This window comes from Mytilus galloprovincialis, chromosome 8 (genome assembly GCF_965363235.1).
Source record: "Mytilus galloprovincialis chromosome 8, xbMytGall1.hap1.1, whole genome shotgun sequence".
In the NCBI taxonomy this organism is placed as follows: Eukaryota; Metazoa; Mollusca; class Bivalvia; order Mytilida; family Mytilidae; genus Mytilus; species Mytilus galloprovincialis.
The window spans coordinates 10,730,726-10,750,316 of record NC_134845.1 but is presented as its reverse complement, the minus strand read 5'-3'; the positions used below and the strand labels follow the sequence as shown (position 1 = coordinate 10,750,316).

Genomic DNA, 19,591 nt, shown 5'->3' with positions numbered 1-19,591 from the left:
CATATTGGTAACAAACCGTTAATTAGGGTATTTAATGAATTATTGTTATTTTGGAATAAATTTGGTGGAAGAGCTCATTGTAACATGTATTAAAACTATTGATAAGAAACTTGTTTTTATGGGATGTACTGCTATAATTAATGGTAGGTAGGATCTATAATTTTTTAAACATCATTAGGTTGACTACATGATAAAACAACAAATTCCTCAAAAACATGGACTTGATTCTTCAAATACCGATTCTTGAAAGGAACATTTTCATGGAAGATTCAGAATTTTGGATTCATATATGAAAAGTAGAAATGCCTTTTTATTGAAATTTTTATTGATATTCCCCATAACCATTCTCAATACTACTTTTTATTTCCTTTGTGGTCCTCTCAAAGTAATTTTAACCTGATTAATCAGACGGTCATGCAATACATGGGGCAAGAGCACAGAAGAATGTGAAATGAAATAGCAATTTCAAGCTGAACAAAAAAAAACTTGCATGTTTTGTTTTTAACTAATGCTCCTGAAACACATCAAAAAATGAGTTTCAAGCACAAAAAGAATTAAAATACAAATTGCCAAAAGTTTCCAAAAATTACTGTTAAATTTTTTTCTAAGATTTCAAAGTGCTATAACTTCCTTGAAGTATATAATGCACAACATAAGTAACACATCCTGTGGTTTATATAAAAATGTCATGTATGATATACTTGAATAAAACAGAGTGTGTCAACTAGACATTATTAACCAATTGACACAAATCTAAGACATTTAAAGGTCATCTTAAGCCACTGTACAATACGTAAAGTCAATTTTCAATGTGTCATACATTGTATCACTATCCAATATGTCAAGTCACTATAGAATATGTCAAATCACTATCAGTGATGTCAAGTCATTATATAATAAGTCAAGTTATTTCACAAAATATGAACTCACTATACAAAATATCAAGTCGCTACAGTAAATGTTGATTCAGTATTAGATATGTCGAGTCACAAAACATAACGTCAAGTCAGAATCCAATTGTTATTCCGCATTCAATATGTCAAGTAAAAATCCAATATTTCTAGTCACTATCTAATATATCAAGTCAGTCCATTCAAATATGTCAAGTCAAAATCCAATATCATATGTCAAGTCAAAATCTAATATCATATGTCAAATCAGCATTAAATTTATCAAGTCACTCCAATATGCCAAGTCACTTTCCAATTACTCAAATTTATCACAATACCTTAACTTGCCTTATGTTAATTTTGAAATTGTTTACAATAGATTTACTAAAAAATTGAACAAAATAGGTTTGACATTTTAGAGATATTTTCTGTAATTAATAAAAAAATGTAGCTGATATACAACTTCATATCTTCAACTAAATACCAACATCAAACAAGAACATTTCAGGTACAATATCATGACAAACTGTTTGACCTACTTACTTTAAAGATCAGCTGTGAGATTCTTCTACTGATTTCCTTATTAGATTTATAAAGCGGGAGACATTTGGTATTTCTAATATTAGCATCAGAAAATCGTGTCAGAAGTTTATATTATGGAGAAGATGAAGCTGAAGATGAAGTGTAAATTTAATTGTTATAGATTTGTATACACGGAGATGGAAATTCCCAACAGATGAATATACCAGAAAGTGAACATTCAACTGGTTTTGTATTGATCCTAGAGATATTAATCACATAACCCTAACACTTTGCTTCTTGTATTTTTACAGAATATTGGAATTTAGATAATTAGTTGGTTGTACAGACAGCTAATTAATGGTAGCTTGTTGTAGAGTTTATAGGTAAGTACTTTACCTTTGTTTTTGAGATTTATTTTGGCATCATGTTACATATTATGTCACTTCATGGTATTGAAAATTAATCTTCTACATAGTTCCAGTGAACTGATTTGTAGAATGTCAGGTCTGTATATTTTCAAGTCATATATATGTTTGCTTAGAATAGAAAATGTGAAAACAAATATTTAAAAAGAAGCCCAGTAATTGCACAATGAGTTATCCACACAATGATTTAGATATTTATTTGGATTTGATGATATCTCCTCAAAACATTTATTCCAAAAATGTTTCCATGTAAGATGATAGAGATCAACATGGATGTCACAATATCTGACCAAGGCATTTCTTTTTATTAAAACACATTGCCAACTTCATAATTTCATAATTTTCCAGCTGTTACAGTACTCTTTCCCTTATATGTTTACAAAATGATTTTGTTGCTAGTTGACAATTTTTGCAATTGAAAAAAAAACCATGGAAGATTTTAATCACCAATTAACCAAAAGGTTTTATAGAATATACTGATTCTTAAATGTTTAAATAGCTTTGGTAGTTTATCATGGTTATTTTGTATTCAACACTACACTCAACATGTGTCATAAAAAAAAAGAACAGAAGTGAGTGTCAAATGAATTTATACTGTAAAAAAAGGAACATTGATTGAGCAGAATAATACTTATACTATATATGTAACAAGCACATTACATAATGACTTTAGCCAGCATCAATCCATCAAAGTCTAGTGTATGAACAGATTGCCAGAACCTGAAAAAAGATTGAGGGCACTTTTTTGAACTGTGTCCATGAAATATTTTTTTTTTAATTAATTTTTGATATCTACTTTGTGAAATACAAATACATGTACTATATCTTAGAAATTGAGCAGTGCACATTTTGATAGTATCAGTACATATTGACTTCAGTATGCGTTAATTTTGTACTAATTTGGTATTGCTCCTGTTCTTAGGTAATTGAATTTGAAAACATACAGAACTTTGTGGTTTGCACAAATTATTTATTCGTTTAAAGGGGCACTAGCTGTCAAATTCATTGTAACCTATTTGACTCAAATTCTCATATTTGGTTTATAACAATGTAAAACATTTATCCAAACTATCAAAAGTCTAAAATAAACAGTTTACAGAGCATGGGGTAGATAATATATAGGTTCGTTTCGTGTGTATTTTAGTCCAGACGCCATCTAATTAACTATCGATTTGAACTCAGATGACCATATAAGCGATGTAAACAAAAATAGATACGAATAGATTAAACCAACACGTGCAATTGCATTTTTATAGGTCTGTTTGATTTTATTTTATAGATTAAAAATAGATGTTTCTCATTGTTTTTAACCATATAAGAATGATTTTATGTGCATCGAATTAGTAATCAAATGATTTACCGTAGTTTCACTTTCATTGTTGACATTCTTTTTCTTTAAATAACCAGTACACGTACAATGCATGCGTTGTCAATCTCTAGCTAGGGGTTAACTTGAAGTTCACATGAATACCGGTTAGAATGATGATGACGTTTTCACTTGCAAGTGAATCAGTCAAAAATTATGTTTAATCGCTTATTTCAACAAAATTAAAGGAAATTGATTGCTAAAAGCAAATTATTATTTCATTATTCCAATTTGATTAATGATTGATCTAAAAAAAATCATTCTTTATTTTTTCATATATATCGTAGCTAGTGCCCCTTTAAAGGTAGAAAAAAATCATATGGTCAAAAGGGGAAATAATCCTTGTCGATTATTTTGTGACATTAATAGACACAAATTGACTTACTGGATATGTGGTGAATTCACAGCTTCCATTGAACCAATCAATATGCTATTTAATCTATATAAATGTACATGTTGATGAAATTGTTAGTTAAATGACCAAGGCAAGATTTCTGAGGGCTTAATCTGATCAGCCACAAATAAAATGGTCGGCAAAACAACGATCGATGCCAATAAGACTTTACAGAGTTAATGGGAAAATAATGCAAATAATAGAATATAAAGAAAATTAAAGATGTGTTAATAAAATCGGTTTACAGTGTTAATACATGTAATAAATTTGTTTATAAATGCTTGTTTTATGACTTGGAATACACTCACAGTATTAGTAGCATTTATGATTTTTAAATGCAATTCAAAATAAATAGGTAGCTAGTAAAAGACGTTACGTTATTATACACTGCGGCTACATTTTCTGGCTCTGTTCTAATAGTAACTTCTGGTCAGTTTTTTTTTCATGATAAGCTTTAATCAAACTTCTCCCATTCAGGATACCTAAAATACAGAGTTATCCATAGATGTATTTCGCATGTTGAGTGTGAAGATAACTAACAACATGGCATCTGTTTAGAATAAGGTAATACCCTTCAGCATTTTCGGCAGGTTATAAATTATCCATCATTATATGAGCATGCTTATAAGCCATTATTTCTCCATTTGTTCATGAAAAATAACTTCAATTAAGTGAATATTGGCATATTTTTTGTCCATTAAGTTTTCTCATTGACAATTTACAGTACAATAAATCCTGTGTCAACAAGTAGAAAGCTAGCAATTAGCAACTGAATATTAGAATAAATATCCTAACTGGCCTTTTCTATCTGACATCTGAGAACAGGTAACAACATTGTCAATATTTAATTACTTTTAAATTGTAATTTTAATGGAATCTGATCCAATAGGAAATGTTGTTTTCACAAGGTCCATATTAGGCTTTGTGACTGATGTTGGGTTAACATGGTTGAGTGTTAACTGACAATAGAGATTCAAACTTTGGAACTGAACATGGTAATTTTACTGACACAATTAAAGCTATGTAATTCAAAGGGTAAACATTTCTTGTATAGTCCATAGAATTGACATGTTAGTTCTGCATTTGTACAGTTTCTGAAAACTTGATTTCATTGGTAGATAAAAAAGAGTTCAAGATTATTGGTAAATAAGATGATGTTCAAAATTATTGGTAGATGGAATATGAAGTTCAAGATTAGCCTTCAATTGTTCATCAAGTAACTAGTAAACTAATTTACCTATGAGCTAACACACTTTATTCCTTTAGTTTCTTTTTAATATAGTTGGTTTAATTTTCATGGCTTGTTTTAAAGAGATCAAAGATTGGAAGCGAATACCTTCACCTGTGTGTAGTGGGTGGTTTACTCATTTACAGGGTACAGTTTGTAACTTAACAATAAGGCAATTGTATAGTGTAAACTTACAAGGCATTTGTACAACAAATAAGATTTGTCTATACTTCTGCTGATTATTTATACTTATCTCTACAGCATGTCAATATGAGTTAATTCCCTTTGCTTCATTTGGATTCTTTTTCATATAAAAATCAACTTTCACACAATGCAGAATCTTTGAGATTGAAGTTTATATTGCTTTATAAAACATGTAAAATACTGCTTCATTGGTGCCAAGTCAGACTATTTCTACATGTGTGGCAGCCTATAACATTCTTAATAATAGTAACCTTCCAGTCTGAATATTTGGTAAAAATATAGTTTGTACCTAAACAAAAAACATTCTGATTCAGCATTAAAGCTTCACATGCCTGTAGATTGTAATTAATAATTATTGATAAGATTAACAAAATTATGTTTTGTTTGGAACCTCACCAAAGTTACCAGGTACCATCTTATTATGAAGTAATGGCTAATGAATGGTTTTCTATGCTCTATGGAAAAAATAATACAAGATTGATAATCAGCAAGAGTGATGTTATCTTGTGTATTTGTTTTTTTGGTACATTGTTGATAAAAGATGTTTATGTAAAATTTGACTTTCATGTATTAAAGATATACAAATTAGTTACATGTGAAAGCCAACATAAGGGCTGCATGTACTGTATTCTGGTTGAAAACTTGATCTATTAATACCTACATGTATGCCTACTCTACTGGATCAGTCTGCTATTTTTTTAAGGGATTTTTGTGTGTGGTATAGTAATGTAAATATAACTCAATTAGTGACACAGTGTCTCAAGTCCTCAACCTACAAGACCCAGCTCATGTACATGAAGCCCCGCCCCAGGTGCTTGATTTTATCGATGTGTTAAAGACCCATTGGTTGCCTTGGACTGTTTTCTGCTCTTTGGTTTAGGTTGTTGTATCTTTGACACATTACCCATTTCTATTCTTAATTTTATGACCATTATTAAGTGTTTCTTCACTTAACATTTTCCTATATGAAGTCATACAAATGTTGGTTCTGACCCTAGTTGTCTGTGGATCAGAATGATTCCTAGTAAAAAACTGTTGTCAGTTATTTAAGACTACAGACTTGATTCAGACTGACGTTTTCTATTAGTTTTATCCTAAGTTTATCTTTGTGGTTCTTTACAGTTGTTAAGAATCATTGTTCCAGAATCTTATCTAAATTAGATGAAAGAGATAACACATTAATTATACCTTAGGTCATGTTAGATTTTATTGTCTGACATCAAGTGAAATGGATTTAGATAGGTTTGAATGAGGTTCCATTGTGTCTTGTAGTTTATCATGTTTATATTGAAATGATTAGTACTCCGGAAAAAGTTCTGTGATTGCATAGGTACCAGATAAAATCATGAGAAATATCAACAGAAATCTTGAATTAAACTCCAGTAAAATCAGTGTATTATAGATAGCTGATATAATTCTGTACTATGTATTTATAATTAGTGAACTTTTTAAAAGGGTTTAACTTGTGAGACTGATAGAAAAAAAATCATATAAAATGTGAGGTTTTGTTTAGGATTTTCCTTTGAAAGTGAAACAAACATTATGATTGCATGGGTCATATTCTTTTTGTGTTAGAACTTAATGTTGCTGTTATACATTACTTTTGAAGTTTATAAGTCATTAAAGTTGAAAGAAACAGGATAGCAACAAAAGCAATTAATGTTTATTATTAAATGTAAAAGTTTGACTGTGACAGATGTCCTCTTAAGTATTTGTTTCTATTCACAAGATCACTATGGTTTAGAATTGCAAACTTATATAATTAGTGTCTTCAGTCAAAGTCTATCTTGAGTTTTAATCTGTCAAGTTTTTCCACTTGTATCTTCCTTTATAAAAACTGTCAAAGATTTGTAATATAATCTGAGTGACTTTAAAAGTATGATATTTCAAATTACTTCTCAGATTTTTTTTCTTTGTGGTATTTCAAGACTTTTATATAAAACTCGTGAAATTAAATTTAAATGCATTGGTTATTCATTGTAGTTCATTTACTGCGGGAGATCTGGTACTTTAGGGTTCCCACAGGCTTCATTTGAGGATTAGGGTTTGAGGTAAAGGCATGTTTTAGGGTAATACATATCCTTGGTCAGTGTAACTGCTTCAGACTAGTATTTGTACAGAAAACCATATTTTGACCTATAACCGTCTACTTTTACAAATTGTAACGTTGATGGAGAGTTGTCTCATCCAGGCACTCATACCACATCTTCTTATATGTAAATCCTTTCTTCAGGTATGGGGTTTTAATTTATCATCGTACAATTTCAAACATGTTGCTGAAGTTTTTTTTAGCAAATTATAGATTGACCTTATCCTGACAGTTTCACCTGAAATGAACTATTTCTTTGATATGTGTTTGATCTTGATCCTCACCTGATTTGACCTTGAACAATAATTGTCTGACCACTGGTTACAAACTAATTATGACCATTGATTGATATAACAGTTAATGTCTGATCCTATAGAATCTGGACACATGTAATGGACATGGATATTAATTATAACTTGTTGGTGGAAAGTTAAAGTGATTTGTTCTGATCAGACAAAGCCTGCAGGTCAAGTGTATATATACAATGATATATATAGGTAAGCTTTAGTGATGGTTAGTCTTTAATGTTGTTTTATCTTTTTGAGGTGGGTGTTTCAAGTGACTGGTCAGACTTTTATCATGTGTTTTGTCTACATCTATATAAATATCTTGAGGCTAATACAGATTGTTTCATCCTCAGTTAGTTTAAGGATTTCTGTTGAGATTATTAAAGTCAGAATCAGTGAGCAATCCAAGACATCATTGAAATGTTTGTGCTGGTTAATTTCCACTGAAAACAATAATACATGGTTTCCCTACCATTTTCATAATAAAAAATGTAAGTGACAACAGACATAAATGCTTGCATTCAGGACATGTGTATGTCAATCATACCCAAAAAAAATTTTGTAAAATACAAAAGTGCATTTGACGTTCAGCATCTATGCATCATTATAAGCCTTTCACTGAAAGACCTGAAAAAAAAATTTCATTTAAAAGTATACAAAAATATCTTTTTATGTGATTTTTTTTCTTCTGAAAAATGAAACTTTTTTTATGATGGATGTTTATTTCATAAACATTGGATTCTTGTTAATTTGAAGTTAGTTAAACTTGTACCCTAACTAATTTTGAATTAACTGTTTAGATTGATACTTCATTATAAAGATTTCAGGATTCCTGAGGCACTTAATTTTATTGATATACTCAATCTACAGAGATATGTACTTGGAAGTTTTTTTTTACTCAATGTTTCTTTTAAAGTTTTTGGGATGCTAGTAACTGCATGCACTGGTATAATGGGATATTATTGGGGTTTGTTGATTTGACATGTAATATCCATTATATCCAATACCAATTATATCTACGATCCTGTGGCTTTATAAACTAGTTAAGTTTGATCTGCAGTCTTTATGACTAATAATACAAACCCAAAGACTCCATATAATAAAGTTCCATCAATTTATACAACAAATATTGACAGACTCAAACTCATTCATTTCTCATTTTAATTAGCTCATTTATTAAACATTGATTTTTCACACAGAGTTACAAAATTTCTTGAAAAACAATTTGTTTGTCTCCCCTTAGAATTGAATGTGTGATTCTGATGTCTGCCAGGAAGTAAAATGATCAAAGAACTTAGTCTATGAAGTATGATTAAGCCAATTTTATGTAGGATTTTGATATGCTCAGCAGCAAATTTTACCTGCCAACTCATTGTCCTGAATATGTTCAACAGCAAATGTTACCTGCCAATTCATTGTCCTGAATATGTTCAGCGGCAAATGTTACCTGCCAATTCACTGTTCTGAATATGTTCAGCAGCAAATGTTACATGCCAATTCATTGTCCTGAATATGCTCAGCAGCAAATTTTACCTGCCAACTCATTGTCCTGAATATGTTCAGCTGAAAATGAGACATGCCAATTCATTGTCCTGAATATGTTCAGCTGCAAATGAGACATGCCAATTCATTGTCCTGAATATGATCAGCGGCAAATGAATACCTGTCAATTCATTGTCCTGAATATGTTCAGCTGCAAATGTTACATGACAATTCATTGTCCTGAATATGTTCAGCTGCAAATAAGACATGCCGTTTCATTGTCCTGAATATGTGTGAAATATTTGTCACTGAATAAGCAATAATCAGTTGTACATGCAAATTTAGGAAGTTAAACTGAACTGAAGTCAAAAAATCAACAATTTGGAGTCTTGTTAAGCTTGTCCTCATTTTATATTTTGCATAAAAAAAATAATTTATAACTAAAATTTTAAAACATAATTTAAAGACAGGATGTAATCATTATTTGCAAATTAGTTCATTTCATGTTTTAATTAGTTTATCGGGAGTAATTTTTGTTAAATACCGGTCGATTATTTTTGTTTGACCATAAATGACCTGAGGATTAATTTTCTGTGATGTCTTTGACCTAATCTTTCATAAAGACATCAGGAGAGTTAAGTAGATTAAGAAATACTATCAACAGGGGAGATAATCCTTATATCTTTGTTTCTGATAGACATAGAATAAGTTGTTAATATGTATTGATCAATACCAATATAAAGTTGATTTCCTTGTGTTTTCAAATTAAGACTAAGTCAAGCCTCTTATAGTTATTCTGACTTTGTAAAATTCGTAATTACGGACACCTGTGACATGATTTTTCTTAGAATTCCGTGTTATCACACATAAATCTAGAGAAGTAGTATGTCAGATCAAATAGAAAACGGCCATTCTTAGTTAAGTTGTTGGGAAAACAAATGTATTTATCACACGACAAATAAATAAAAAATGACGGAAAAATGTGTTAAGTTTTTATCTTGAAGGTTTCAACAGCTGGTATTAGGAGGATTTTGTAAAGATCGTGTGACAGTTAATCAATGGTCTACGATGGATTATGAAATATTAGTTTTCATTTTGACGGATATTCCCAGGACGTTTGACAGAATTTTCCTCTTTAGAAAATTGTACTTATTATTTTCATATATATGGTTGAAAATTTAAGTTTGAGAACCATATACCATGTTTACAACAGGATATTTTGTATTATAAGAGTTTATATCTAGCACATTACGTAACAGTCATTTAAGGGTGATTTTCTAGACATCTCTTATTTTTTTGTACACATTATAGATGATGTAACTTCGTAATTGTATCGGAAAATAGATCTCTACATCTGTTAATACTGATTCCTATACTGCTAGATTAAATGGTTACATATTGGGGAAAACCACAATAAATTACATTTCCCATTCTATCCAAAATGTTTCTCATCACACTAGTTAATTTAATTGAAAATAAAGTATGGGTTTTGCTCATTGTTGAACGCCATACAGGGACCTATAGTTGTAAATATCTATGTTATTTGCAGTGGCGGATCCAGAAAAGGGGGGTCCAGGGATTGGAACCCCCTTTTTTTGGACGATCAATGCATTAGAATGGGATCATGTGGTTGAAACCCCTCCCCCTTTATCCTGGGTTGGGAACATACACCCCTTTTTTTAAATTGCTGTATCCGCCCCTGATTTGCAAACAGTCTCTTTTGATGAGTTGTCTCATAGGCAATCATCTTAATTTCATACCATCACAAATTCGGGACAGGTCTAATTCTATTTGGAATACAGCCATTTAGATGAAAAATAAAAAAAATCTTGTTTTCATCTAAAATAGTTGATATAAATTTGAGAATTTCTTCTGTAGCCGGATGTTCATTAAGCAAACTGGTGATTTACTCAATCTTATTGTGCATAGAATTCACCTGAAATTAAATTGTACCCTTTTAGCCAGTTAGTGGGAGGATTCATGAAGCAGACAGATTTAAATTAAGAATTCAATAGGACTGTTTGAATGAATAAGTTTGTGGATGATTTAGTATGCAGACTATGTAAGGCTTTTTTGTAATCCTTATGTAATGAGTTTATAAGAAGGTATTGATTATTATACTGTTAACCTTGTAATATCGGTCAATACAGAAAACCTATGGCAGTTTACAGCTGTATATACTTCATTTGATTTATCCATATATAAATGTTCAATTCTGATCAATATGAACAACTGCCATCTCTTTAACACTCATTTATAGATAATGTGGTATGAAATGTCTAATATACTTCATTACTTATCAAGTTTGAAGATTTCTGATGCTTGTAAAAACAAACATCTCTCTCTCAGGTTCTGAAAACCTTCTTGTCAATTTCATTTAATTTTTTCTACTATTATTTAAATATTTATATGAGCATCTTGCACAATGGTAAAATTTGCCTAGATCTAAAACATGACTGCTGTGGACAAATAAGTATTGACTGATTGTATCATTAAGAAATATAAAGACTGAACATTCAGTGGGATTAACAAATACATATTGACCATGTATTGTCTTTTATCTATGGCTGATTAATATGACCCATGGCTCTCTCTATAAACACCTCAAGTTGTACAAATCAAATCTGACATTTTCATTGTCGGCTAAAAAGTATGTTCATCTTGTAAATCCTTCCTTGTAATCAAATTAACTCCCTTTGGTGTTAAGTCAGTGGGTATATTGATTGAATTAGTCTTTGTACTATTCTGCAGATATACGATGGGAAAATTGAGAAGATACCAGCTCATATGAAGAAGCTTGAATGCCATTAACGCTATTTGTTTGATATTTATTATCATCAGATTAAAGTGTAAATTCATTAGATTTTAGCATGCGTTGTACAAGAGATTTAGTAGTGTCAGGAATCTGCTCTAATTGTAGAGAATCTGGATACAACCAATACATGAAAGATTTCTTTTGATATAGTACATTTCTTTGGCAAATCAAACTACCTGTTTTTAACAGTCAGCATATTTAATAGTTAAGTATTGAAGTGCTTCTAAAGTTGCATTAATTGTATTATAGTATTCAGTTTCTCTTAGATGCTTCTACTCTTAGTCGGTGCAGGTGGTGGTTGTGAGATATCATCTTGTTTTCATCTAAAATGAAAAATTCATGCTTCAATTGTTATACACCCACTCTAGGGGTAGGAGTTAAAATGAACCCCCATTACAATCACCTTGTCCTTCCATTTGTCAATAAATAATTTTGTCATCCCTTTTAAAAAAAAAATAACAAAAGGAATGCATCATTATTTGGTAGGCAGCTTTTAGTAATTTAATAATTGATTTGTTAATACCACAATCTGTTGAAAATATCTCACTCTTTTACTCTTTATATTTATACTCCCTGATCTCATGGTATAGGGTGGTTGCCTCAAGTGGGGGAGGTTGTGGGTCAAACCAAAATTGTTTTTTTGCAAACCATCCATCTTGATGTTGATAATAAAGTAACCATATAGATATGGTTAATTATAGAATAAAGCTCTTTACAGTAGGTTTATAAATGCAAGGTCTTTCTACATTTTTCTATTACAGTAGCTTTTATGATCAATAGTTAAATTAGTATTTATTTTTGATTTTTTTTCACAGGTTAAATATTTTTATGAGCAATAAAACTAGGTGCTTCCAACAACTCTTTCAATAATTATATTTATTTTCCATATTTTTCTTCCCTGCAGTGTTCTATGATAATCAAATCACTAACTACTCCATAAAAGTAGTTTGTGGAGAATGCTCTCTCTATAAATCTGTATATAGAATTAACTAGATGTCCTATAGTAGTTTGTAGAGAATGCTCTCTCTATAAATCTGTATATAGAATTAACTAGATGTCCTATAGTAGTTTGTGGAGAATGCTCTCTCTATAAATCTGTATATAGAATTAACTAGATGTCCTATAGTAGTTTGTGGAGAATGCTCTCTCTATAAATCTGTATATAGAATTAACTAGATGTCCTATAGTAGTTTGTGGAGAATGCTCTCTCTATAAATCTGTATATATAGAATTAACTAGATGTCCTATAGTAGTTTGTGGAGAATGCTCTCTCTATAAATCTGTATATAGAATTAACTAGATGTCCTATAGTAGTTTGTGGAGAATGCTCTCTCTATAAATCTGTATATATAGAATTAACTCGATGGCCGAAAGCATATATGTAATCAGATCAAGGAAATATGGTCATAGGGAAAAATCTTTCTGTTTAAATCTAGAATATAGAATTTACTGATATAGTTGGGGAAAATCTTTCTACATAAATCTCCTATATAGAATTTATCTTATTGATTTTTGACAATTTACTTTCCTACTATGTTCCACTAGGGATCAGTCAGCCTGGAACTGCTGATGGCTGAAATTAAAATATATGGTTAGAAATATGATGAAAATAAGACATGTTTTAACAACATGGTGACATGGGTGCTGTATAAATCTATAGGTTTATGGAAGCATGTAATCCCTAGAGAGATGGCAGAGATAGTAATCCTCCATTAGAGTGTCAGACTTCACAATAAATGCTTTATTTTCGTGGCAAACCTCATCAAAATATTGTGTTACTTAATATGCCTTTGTTAAAAAAATGTAAATTTATTTAACAGTGTGATTATTGGGTAAACTTTATATGTAGGGTTCCATAAAGGATTAATCATATAGCAGTTGTTTTGGTTATCTGAATTAGTCCCTAAAAAGGAGGTGGATTTAACTCTGTTCTTGTATGTAAATATATGGGTAAAATAATTGGGATGTGAACCCTAGGGGGTTAAAAAGGTTGGATGGGGAAAAACAGGGGGATTTGATTAAGGTGGAAGTGGGAAAAATACAGAAAAGGTGTGATTTGGAAACAGGAACGCTGGTATTAACCCCCCCCCCCCCCCTTTTCCCACTTTTAAAAGGATATAATTTTATTTTGTGTACCAGCAGAATTATTTTTTTCTTTTCTTACTTTCTTTCCTTAAATAACAGCTCTTACTGTGGAAACAAGCTGACAATATATTTTCTGAGAAGGAAATTTCTTTCATGGCAGATTTAAATTGAGTTGTCAGAAAAAGTAAGCTTTTACGAGTTTCTCTGTCTGAAAAAAAACCCCAACAATGTCAACATCATTATACAGTTGTAATCATAAAATGTTTGTGAACAATTCGCCTAAAATCACCATAAAAGTATTCCTCCTTCCGACAGCATTGTGTGAGACGGGTCCATAAATTACCCATCATTCTCGTCTGGGATTGGCAACTAAATGACGAACATCCAAATTATACAGGAAACACTACACTTGTAATGTACAAAAGCTTGTATGACAGGGACGGGATAATAGAGGGAAGACATGCGATGTGGACTACATCGGGATATGAACAGGACATAAACTATCGTCATGCATGATGTCCTCTATTGTGGGTTATTGGCCATTGTTACAATTACCAGGAATATTTGATATGAATTATGATTTGATTGGTAGTAGTAACTAGGAACAAAGCTGTCATTTGGATGTCATATTGATAGTGGTAAATTAGGATGTATGCTGTTATTACATGAGATTATTTTATAAAATGATTTACATGAAGCTGTATGAAATGAAGATAAAGTATATATATAGTTCAGAAATTGGAATTCTACAACATTTTTATATTTCGTAAAAAATCAGCTTTAGCCATGAAATATGAACAGAAATTTTACTCCTTTTAGTTTTCACAGACTATATTATTTTTAATAGTTAAAATTTTATCGACATATAAACAAAACATGCTCAACTGTCTGTTGCATCAAAACATGCTCGACTGTCTGTTGTTTCAAATTGATTTTTATATATAAATCCACTATTTCAAAGAGCATAAACATCTCATGTTATTTGAAGTCTTTCATGTCTGTTTGTCTGTTTGTTTGTTTTTGTTTTGTATTTTAGTAACAATCCTATTGTTTGGATTTTAGACTAATAAAATTTTTATTCTTATTCTTATTCTTCATCAGTACAATATTGGAGTAGTGTTATCAGAAATCAGAATTTTATATGAAATTGTCCTTGAAGTTCGAAAATTGTTTGATTTTGTTGAACAGATACAAAAGACCAAAGACAGAATTGAATACATCTGGTATAAACTACAGTTCCATCAAAGATTTACAATGTTGCATAAGTATGTCTATAGAGAGGGACATTGCAGTTTAATTATTTTTCCAATAATTTGAAATTAGAAGTACACACTGAGTAAAAGAAATTATAGCTGAAAAACATCACTTCAAGACTATATTTATCAAACAAGTTCATCATATTATATTGCATGTTCTAGACCAGGTATGCATTTAACAGTTAACACAACTTTAATTAAGCATATAAAACAACTGAAAGTCTCACTCAGGAATAAAGTATAAGTGATAGATTTAAGGTGACTTCAGACCTCAGAGAAAAAAAAAAATCTTCTTTCTAGTTCCAAAATAAACTGATTACTGTCGGCTATATATGTAAAGCAATATTCTAAATAAATAAGTTTGACTGTAAATGAAAATTATAAATTAAAATCTTGGATCTATCATCATTTGAGGCAGTATTCCTGCATTCAATGATGAAATTTGCCTGTAACCAAAAACTAATAAATATCAAGAGACACTGGGTAAAGCCATGATCTTTACTGATCTGTAATCATACATCTTTTGAGGCAATATTTCCTGAATTCATGCTGAATTTTGGCAGTAAATAATAGTAATAAGTTAAGAATGTCAGGATTAAACTAGGAACTTTATTAATCAGCTATCATACATCATTTGTTGCCATTAATATCAGGTTGATCTTGATCAGAAAATCTCCGTAAACTACTGCGATAAATGCAGGTTTGGAATGATAAGACCATGGGTGCTGTAAGTCAGGGGTATTAGATCTATGATTATAGAGTGACATGCCAAGATAAACCTGTATACAGATATGTATCAGAGGGCAGGGGGTCATGTCCACTTAATAAGCTGATGATAGAGATACACAATCTATTGAGGATGAATGAGGAGGTTGAAAGTGTAAAAAAATATCAGCCATTAAAATAGAAAAAGTTGTTTCAGCAACAGTTCCTTAATTTAGGCAAGATTTTGGGTGTTCTGTTAAGTTCTTATTGTTTCTGATGCTCTCAAATTTCTATTTTATGGTTTTTGAGTAAAAAAAATCCAAAAAAACAGTTAGCAGCTCTTTCCTCATTCAAGGTTTTGGCTCTTCTTTTCGTCCTGTTAAATCAAGCTAAATTGAATTTTTGGGTTTGGAGTTGTACAGGTTAATGTTTTTTGTGTGGTGTTTAGAGCTTATGTTGGGTAAGTGAAATCAGTACAAGTTTCCATCATGAAAATTTTGTAAAAAGAAGTTTGTTAAAATATGAATTTGAACAGAACTTAAGATTAAATGCACTTAATAATAAGAGGCATAATATTGTTTGAACATAAAATAACCATTAGAATACATGCTTTTAGAATGCTATAAAACTGACTCGGGTAAGTTCTTCATGGCCTTTTAAAACATTGTTGATTTTCAGACCTAATACAGACATGATCGTGAATCATTCCATTCTGTCATTGATAACAGCCTTGTGTCTTCCCTCAGGAAACTGTGTGGAATAAAAGTCAATATGCTGTATGATAACTTTGACAATTAATGCAGTTAATTGGTTCTATAATTACTTTAAGTTGGGGGAAAATCTATAAACTGTCACAATTGGTCTTTATTGATGGAAAAATGACCATCAGAGATAAGGGAGGTAATATTGATCTCACAAGGGAAGTAACTTGTGTGTTTGTTTTAATCGCAGGTACTAGCCTGTTTCTTTATACCACTCTATCCCTAAAGAAATGCTCATGAGGAACAATTTCTTCGAAATCTATTGTCTTCAAATATATATATTTTGTAGATCTACTATGAGTTTCAACACACCTTAAACCTCTCCTTTTTTAAGTACCGTCTTTGAAATTGCAAGTAAAAATTCATAAATTTACAGAGAATTCAAGGGACCACTTGTATATACAATCAGTCTGCACAGAAAACTTTTTCATCTTCTAGTCTGGAAACTGAATATCAAAATTTGTCCTTATATGACTATATTAAATTTTGAAAATTTTCACTAGTCCGAATCAATATTTACTAGTCTGGCGCATCGGACTAGTGGCTAACCGTGCAGACTGCACAATATGGCATTAGTTTCATACACCTTTCAGACTGTGCATCTCAGCATAAGACATCATACATTGTTATATGTCTAACTATAATGCCATGACAAGAATTTAGTTTTAAAAATTAACAGTCACAGCCTTCTTCAATACAGTACCACCAGGCTTTTAAGTGCTCTTGCTAATATTGAACCCATTATGGAGTACCGTGGCCAAACCTCTTATTGATGTCTGAACCTAATGCAGTCCCTCTTACTATTCTCTGAATCTTTGTCAGCTATCTGTTATCAGAGTGGTCTAATATATCGAAGAATCTTCATTTTCGATTGAAAAGTTCCTTTATAAAAGTATTACAATCGGAGCCTATTAAAAGCATCCTTTGTGGGCATCACAAGCCATTTAATTTGATATGACATAACATCCAGTAATAGCTGGTAAACAGGATAGAAGCCCTTCTCTAATTCCAATATTATTCCAAACAGAAGCATTTAATGTAGAGATTAGAAACATTGTTCTAATGGCTTCTCTGTTTGTTTTAGGTTCTCATGTTTTTGTTTTTGTAGGAGGAATGACATAATACCAAACAATGACATCCTTTGTTATAGACAGAGAAGTACATCTTTTAAGTTGCAGTAATGGGAGTACTTATCATAACTACATTAATTGATATTGTTTTTTCAGAACTACTAGTAGAATGAAGAGTGTAATTCAATCCTTTGTTTCATTATACTCGCATGAATCATGTCAAATGTATGAAGTTTTTAAAGTTTTTTGTTTTACAATTGGTGTTGAAAAAATTGGATGATAAATTCTAATGTTGCAATAATTTTACAAACAAAGCTGAACTTATAAGAAGGTTAAGTTGATTAACATGGTACTGACAGTAAATATTGTGGTTGTTTTTCATTTTACATTGGTGCTTTTACCATTAAGTCTTACACATAATAGTACAAAATTTACCATTTACCTGGGTTAAAAAAGTGGGGTTTGGGAATATATCCTGTTTATCATCCTGTTTATCTATACCTAAATTTTTAAGACATCCTTAAGCTAGAACGAGATTTTTTTATGTCTCTTGAAATGATATATTGCCATTTCGAACAATTTTTTTTAACTTTGGTCAGTTCTACTTTCAATTAGAATTAACAAAACAAAATGTTGTCAATAAAACAACAACCATAGATTTGATATACCATAAGTTCTCGTTTTACTTCTTACCGTAAGTATGCCGATACCTCTGAACTTTTTACACCTTTCGTTAAGTATCATAGTTGATTGGAAAAGCAATAACTACATAAAAAGTGGAAACATTCAGAAGTTTGATGTATATCGTCTGTAATTGTTACTAAACTTATGTTTTCTCACCAGATAAAACAGATGTTTCAAGGCTTTAATTATTTATGTTGAGATTTTCAGTTGTTTTGGCAAACATTTATATATTTTCATTGAGTCTGAGTTTGTCTATAGAGATATGAACTTTTGTCCCTACTGTATCATACCATTTGGTACATCCACACTGGAGGGTTATAGTTCCTTGTCAACAGCTTTGATGATGTTTCTATTTTAAATGTAATGTTAGTATCATTACCATTATAAAGCAAGCATGCAGTACTAATGGATGTACCTACATTAATTTTCCATCCAATCCATTAATTCAATACATCAAATAAATAATAATTGCAATCTTTGTGGTGGAGCACATATGGTACCTATTACAGTCTTATATTTCAATCATAAAACATGTCTTCACTAGAACATTTAATGATGTATATCTCGTTAGCTAATTAATTGTGGTTTTCTATAAAGTCATTGATGGTGGAGAATTTGTGGTATAATTGTTTTAGTAAGGAATTGATTTAGTATCATCTCTGTGAACTTAACCAGCAAAGAGATGAAATGTCCTTGTACTCTCTTGAAGCAAACAGTAAAACCTTTAGACAAAGGGATGAAATGTCCTTGTACTCACTTGAAGCTTACAGTAAACCTTAAGACAAAGGGATGAAATGTCCTTGTACTCACTTGAAGCTTACAGTAAACCTTAAGACAAAGGGATGAAATGTCCTTGTACTCACTTGAAGCTTACAGTAAACCTTAAGACAAAGGGATGAAATGTCCTTGTACTCACTTGAAGCTTACAGTAAACCTTAAGACAAAGGGATGAAATGTCCTTGTACTCACTTGAAGCATACAGGAAAACTTTGGGACAAAGCCATTATGACTGATGCTTTTGTGCTGAGTATGCTACAACACTCTTCAACTTGTTAGAAATCGTGGGACGTGTGTCAAGTGTATGACTTGGAAAAAAAGCATGTGCTTTCTTTCCCATATTTCATCTCTGTGTAAAACAATGATATGACAGATGGGAGAAAAAACATCTGATGGCCATGTTAATATCATTAAAATATAATTATCACATTCTCCATATCTCACTGATTACAAAATCAGAAGTAGTGAGGGACATCACATGTGGTGAGAAGATGAGACAAGGATACAAAATACAAACAAAAAATACGGAAAAAAATGTCGACATGACATAA

The 19,591-nt window shown here is 31.0% G+C and overlaps 1 protein-coding gene across 6 annotated transcripts in view; it reads left to right on the top strand.

Moving 5' to 3' along the window:
• Window positions 1-19,591, top strand: part of LOC143085059 (teneurin-m-like) — a 132,620-nt gene that overhangs the window by 24,719 nt on the left and 88,310 nt on the right. For all 6 annotated transcript variants that reach the window (XM_076261209.1, XM_076261208.1, XM_076261207.1 and 3 more), the window contains exon 2: window positions 1,724-1,795. The gene's annotated coding sequence lies outside the window, so the exon portion shown is untranslated. The remainder of the gene's footprint in view (window positions 1-1,723; window positions 1,796-19,591) is intronic.